Source organism: Oryctolagus cuniculus, chromosome 7, assembly GCF_964237555.1.
Source record: "Oryctolagus cuniculus chromosome 7, mOryCun1.1, whole genome shotgun sequence".
NCBI lineage: Eukaryota > Metazoa > Chordata > Mammalia > Lagomorpha > Leporidae > Oryctolagus > Oryctolagus cuniculus.
This window is the reverse complement of record NC_091438.1, coordinates 118,166,553-118,172,622: the sequence shown is the minus strand read 5'-3', so window position 1 is coordinate 118,172,622 and position 6,070 is coordinate 118,166,553.

Below are 6,070 nucleotides of genomic sequence, written 5' to 3'. Positions count from 1 at the left end.
GAATAGTCGGGCTCCTCGCCCACTCCTCCCCAACTCACATGGCGCCCCCTTCCCTCTCCAGTCCCCCAGAGCCCTGAGCGCCACTCCCACACGAACAGCTGGCTGCTTTGGGTTTGATCAGCTTTACTCTGTGTGTTGGAAGGGGCCTCTGCCTGTGCTGCTGGCTGCTCTCGCCCAGTTCCTGCAGCCCGAGCCAAGTCACAGGGAGCCGGCGTCCTGGCTGCTGCTTTAATGAAACCTTTGTTAGGGCGGAGGAGAGCTGAATGTGCCCAGAGGTTGGCAGGAGAGGGGAAGAGCAAGCCCGGGTGAGAAGGGGAGAGAGACCCAGAGGGAGAGTGTGGCAGCTGGGAGGCATCCATCGGGGCTGCCTGGAAAGAGGGGGTGTGGAGGAGCAGGTGGTGGATCCTGCATCATGGCTGGCCTGGAGGAGTTCCCGTGTGTGTGTGCACGTGTGCTCGTATGCGTGTGCATGTGCGTGTGTGTGTGTAAAATATTAAAAAATCATCCTTGGGTCCCAACGTCCCAGCTGCTCCCTACAGCTGGACTACAAATCCTAAACTGCCACTTCCGGGAAGCCTGCCTGGATCCAGTGCCCATGCAACTGTGGTCCCACGGCCCCTAGCCTGTCCCCTCTGTGCTACTGGCCTCCTGCAGTCATTTTCACAAACACCTGTGCTCTCACCTGCTTCCCGGTGGGCGCTCACGCTGGGCCCTGGGCGCCCTCTGCTGGCCCAGCGGGGCACAGGCCTGCTCCTGAGCCGCCGGAGACTTCCCAGGAGAGCTGGCTCTCTTGGTCTGTGCTCCCCCCTCCCTGTGTGCTCCTCCCTCCCTTTCACTTTCACTGTGCCTGGGAATCCTGGCCATCACCGCCCCCCACCCCGCTTCGGTCCTCCGCAGCCTCTGCAGTATCTCCCACGCCTACCCCCACGCACCCCTTGCTTTCCCCTTCCCAGGGCCTCCCCAGGAGCCCTCCCGCTCCCCAGCCACCTGGTCCAGGACCCCTGTGCTCAGATTACAGCCAGGCTGCACCTGTGCTGCCTGGAGACTCGGCTTCCAGCTCCCGGTCCCTTTCTCTCGCGGTGAGGACCCTGCCTGCACAGACAGCCCCTTTCTGGGCCCCCGCCAACCCCACCGGCCTGGCCTGCACGCACCCCCTTCTCTGGTCACTGCCCCGCCCACCGCAGCCTCCCAAACCCCCGTTAGTCTCTCCCCTTCACTCCCATGCACCTCCCCGTGCGGCTCACCTCTGCATGCCCCAGCCGGCACCGCACCGCACCGCACCGCACCGCACCGCACCGCGCCGCACCACGCGGCTTGGCCAGACGACCGCTCCTTTCTCCTTCCGCCTCCAGGGCCCTCCCCGACCCTGCTACAGCCGTGCGTTGCTTCCCGCCCCAGGGAGAAAATATACTCAGCAGAGAGCGTCAGTGGTTCCCGCTGCCACCTCCACCTGCCAGCGTGCCCGCCCTCCTCCTCATCTTCCTGTGAATGCGGGGCCCAGGTGTGCACTGGAAACCACACCCCCCGCCCCGCGCCCCAATAAAGACCCTGCTCCCTCCGGCAATGCCCAGCAGCCCACGAGCATCTCTGGGGCCTCGCTCCAGGAAAAACCAGCAAACTGGCGCTTCTCTCCTGATCTCAGACCCTCTCAGAGCCACAACCTTGAGCGGTGGGCATTGGTGCCATCCTTAGGTGCTGTTTGGGATGCCCGCCTCCCTCATCAGAGTGCTGGAGTCTGGGCTCCATTCCTGAGCCCAGCTTCTTGCTAACGCACACCCAGGGAAGCAGCAGGAAATGGCTCAAGGTCTTGGGTCCTCGCCACCCACCTGGGAGACCCGGACTGAGTTTCCAGCTCCTGACTTTGGCCTGGCCCAGTCCCAGCAATCGTGGGCGTTTGGGATGTGAGCCAGTGGATGGGAGATCTCTCTGTCTTTCTGTCTCTCTCCCCTCTGCCTTTAAAATAAAAAAAAAATTCTAAAATCCTCTTAAAATGTTTTAATGTAGGCCGGCGCCGCGGCTCACTAGGCTAATCCTCCGCCTAGCGGCGCTGGCACACCGGGTTCTAGTCCCGGTCGGGGCGCCGGATTCTGTCCCGGTTGCCCCTCTTCCAGGCCAGCCCTCTGCTGTGGCCAGGGAGTGCAGTGGAGGATGGCCCAGGTGCTTGGACCCTGCACCCTGCACCCCATGGGAGACCAGGAAAAAGCACCTGGCTCCTGGCTCCTGCCATCAGATCAGCGCGGTGCGCCGGCCGCAGCGCGCCGGCCGCGGCAGCCATTGGAGGGTGAACCAACGGCAAAAGGAAGACCTTTCTCTCTGTCTCTCTGTCTCTCTCTCTCACTGTCCACTCTGCCTGTCAAAAAAAAAAAAAAAAAAAAACCGTTTTAATGTACTGAGCTGGAGAGGAGAGGCTCACCAGGGAAATGTGAAAACCTCTCCAGGACACCCAAGAACTGTCTTGTCTCCGGGGTAGGCTGTGCTGTGCAGCAGGTGCAGTGCTCAGATCTGAGGCGGGAGCCCATCCAGCCCCTCAGACACACATTCCTTTGTGATGAGCACCTCTAAGTCCCCTCTTCAGGCTACTTTAAGACATACAACGCATCCTTGCTAATGACTGTCCCCCACGGTGCCCCAAATACCAGGACAGCTCCTAGAACCTGGGACTAGGCAGCTGCCGGTCCCCTGCTCCTCTGCGGGGAGCTGTGTGCCCTCCCGGCTGTTCTCTCTCAACCAGGACACTCCGTGGAAGCCAGAGGCTGGGAGAGCACAGGGACTCTGTGGGCTTCAGAGGGAACCCTCACCCTGCTGAGAAGCAGGAGACGGCACTGGGCAGTGCTGGCCAGAGACCCCTGGGGCTCTGACCCACGGGAACAGATGGAGCCCCTCCAACCCCGCCACACAACATCTGGACTTCTTTTTTTTTAGATTTATTTATTTCTTGAAAGAGTTACACAGAGAAAGAAGGAGAGGTAGAGAGAGAGGGAGGGAGGGAGAAGAGAGAGAGAGAGAGGTCTTCCATCCGCTGGTTCACTCCCCAGTTGGCTGCAATGGCCAGGGCTGCACCGATCCAAAGCCAGGAGCCAGGAGCTTCTTCTGGGTCTCCTACGTGGGTACAGGGGCCCAAGCACTTGGGCCATCCTCCATTGCCCTCCCAGGCCACAGCAGAGAGCTGGATGGGAAGTGGAGCAGCTAGGACTTGAACCGAAACCCATATGGGATGCCGGTGCTTCAGGGCTTTAACCCTCTGCGCCACAGCGCCGGCCCCAATAAATGAATCTTTTAAAAAGGACAATTTCTGTGTGATTTGGTAAGAGAGAGGCCTTCCAAGCACAGCACAGAATCCAGAAGTCATGAAACAAAACAGTGATAAATTTGACTATAAAAATTAAAATTTTTTATTGAAAAATTATCTTAAAGTCAAAAGCCAATCAACAAGCTGGAGACCAGCTCTGCAGCACACACAACAGGTGGCAGGTGAGTTTTGCAATCTGCTGATATTTGCCATGCTTGCCACTTTCCTCCTGGGTGCCCACCTTTGAACTTGGACTTGCTCAAGGTCTTGAAGGGAGCCAGTGGGGTCACTTCTGGGTGGAGGCGCAGGTGGTGCCCTGGTTTGGCCTCTGGCAATTTCCCACATGGTTACTTATCAGCCCTTTTGAGGAAAAGGACAAGGACTTTGTGGTGCAAAGCCCTCTGGGGACACCTGGTGTGGGAGAGAAATATTTAACCCTTGCCTTTTGCAGCCCCTGAGCGCTGGAGGCTGTGACGGGAGCAGAGCCTTGCCCACTCTGACAGTTCCCCAAGCTTGCTGGTGGGATAGTGTCACTATAAAGTGTTCATGGGACCCCTTTTCCGTCAAAATGTCCACTGCTAGGAATTTGTGAAACAGACACAGTCCCCTGTGCCAAGAGGCCTGGATAGGGCCATTAGCAGGGGTGAGTGGAAGAGGCTCCTGTCCTCATGCAAGAAAGAATGCAAGCCAGCGCCGGGGCTCACTAGGCTAATCCTCCACCTTGCGGCGCCGGCACACCAGGTTCTAGTCCCGGTCGGGGCGCCGGAATCTGTCCTGGTTGCCCCTCTTCCAGTCCAGCTCTCTGCTGTGGCCAGGGAGTGCAGTGGAGGATGGCCCAAGTGCTTGGGCCCTGCACCCCATGGGAGATCAAGAGAAGCACCTGGCTCCTGGCTTCGGATCAGCACGGTGCGCCGGCCGCGGCGGCCATTGGAGGGTGAACCAACGGCAAAGGAAGACCTTTCTCTCTCTCTCTCTCTCTCACTGTCCACTCTGCCTGTCAAAAAAAAAGAAAGAAAGAAAGAATGCAGGGATGAGACAGAGAGGAGTGGGAAACAAAGTATCAGGGTCGAATCGGCCAGGGCATATGTCAGAGCGGATGGAATCTCAGAGTGCCCGGCCATTCAGACTGGTGTGGGCAGGGTTATGCCACTTGGTGGTGGACCAGGCGGCATCTCAGCAAAGGGCCAAGGGCCGAGAGCAGTGCGCTGGAAAGACCAGGTGGGCATCTCGGGAGACGCTGAGAGCACAGTGCAGTCTCTGTTCAGACCGGGGCTTGTAAGGGAGTGGGGTCCACACCTTTCCGTCTTTTCTCCTCCCTCCTCCTTCTTCTCCTGGGCTTGCTGGGTGTGAGGCAGGTGAACTTCCTCCCTACGTCCTCAGACTGGGCAGCCCCCCGGCACCAGCACTGTCCTCGCAGGCCTTTCTGGGGGAAGGCTGGGCCCACCTGTAGGGTGTGGGGGTGTGGGCAGGGCTTTGCAGTGTGGAATGCCGGGCTGCCCCCAAGGTGCCTCCCGAAGCTTCCGGAGGCAGCTCCACTCCAGTCCGTGGGCTCTGGGGCCCCTCTCACACCCACAGGCTGATTTCCAGCTTCCTGCCTAACAGGGCTGCTCTTGGAGTTTTGTTTTGTTTTGAGCAGCACAGACACAGATGAGAATGAGAGCTCCCATCCTCTGGATCACTCCCCAGATTCCCACAAGGGCTGGATCTGGGCCAGGCTGAAGCCAGGAGCTGTGAACTCCATGCAGGTCAAGAACTTGATGGATCACCTGCTGCCTCCCAGGGTCTGCATTAGCAAAAAGCTGCAGTCAAGAACCGGAGTTGAGTATTGAACCCAGCTACTGTGATGTGGAATGCATGTGTCTTTAAAACAAACAAACAAATAAATATTTATTGGGGCAGCACTGTGGCGTAGCAGGTAAAGCTGCCACTTGCAATGCCGGCATCCCATATGGGTGTAGGTTCAAGTCCTGGATGCTCCACTTCTGATCCAGCTCCCTGCTATGGCCTGGGAAAGCAGTGGAAGATGGCTCAAGTGCTTGGGCCCCTGCATCCACGTGGAAAACCCGGAAGACGCTCTTGGCTCCTGGCTTCGGCTTGACCCAGCCCTGGCCATTGAGGTCATCTCGGGGAATGAGCCAGCAGATGGAAGACACCCCCCCACTGTGTCTCTCCCCCTCTCTGTGTCACTATGCTTTTTAAATAAATGAAACAAATTTTTAAAAAAGAATAAAGTGAGTTCTCTGGAGAGATATGTCCTATTTCCGAGCGTCTGGTGGCTCCTGGCTTTCTTGCCAGGGCCTGTGTCTCTGCTCATTCCCTCCCCTTTCTCTTCGGACGCCAGTCATCGCATTAGCACCCACCCTCAACCCTGGATGACCTTGTCATGAGGTCCATAGCTTTATTACATCTGCACAAACTTTATTCCAAATAAGCTCACATGCACAGGTATCAGAAGCTGTGTTGTGACATATCTTTTGGGGTAACTATTCAGCACACGGCAGTGGGTTACGGTGGGGTGAAGATGAACGTTCCGTGTTGAACTTGACTGTCCATAGCTCCGTGGGAAGCAGCCTGGTTGTCAGTGGCCGGGTGCGGGGGACCATCTGAGAAGAGGGAGGAGGTGACACAGCAGCTTCGGGCGACTTACGGGTCAGGGAGTAATCACCGAAGGATGAAACCCTGCCAGGTGGCGGCCCCGCAGAGTGCAGTGGAGGGTGTGTGATGAGAAGTGACTGCCCCTCTGCTTCCATCTGTCACAGAGCCTGGGCACCTGTGGAGGAG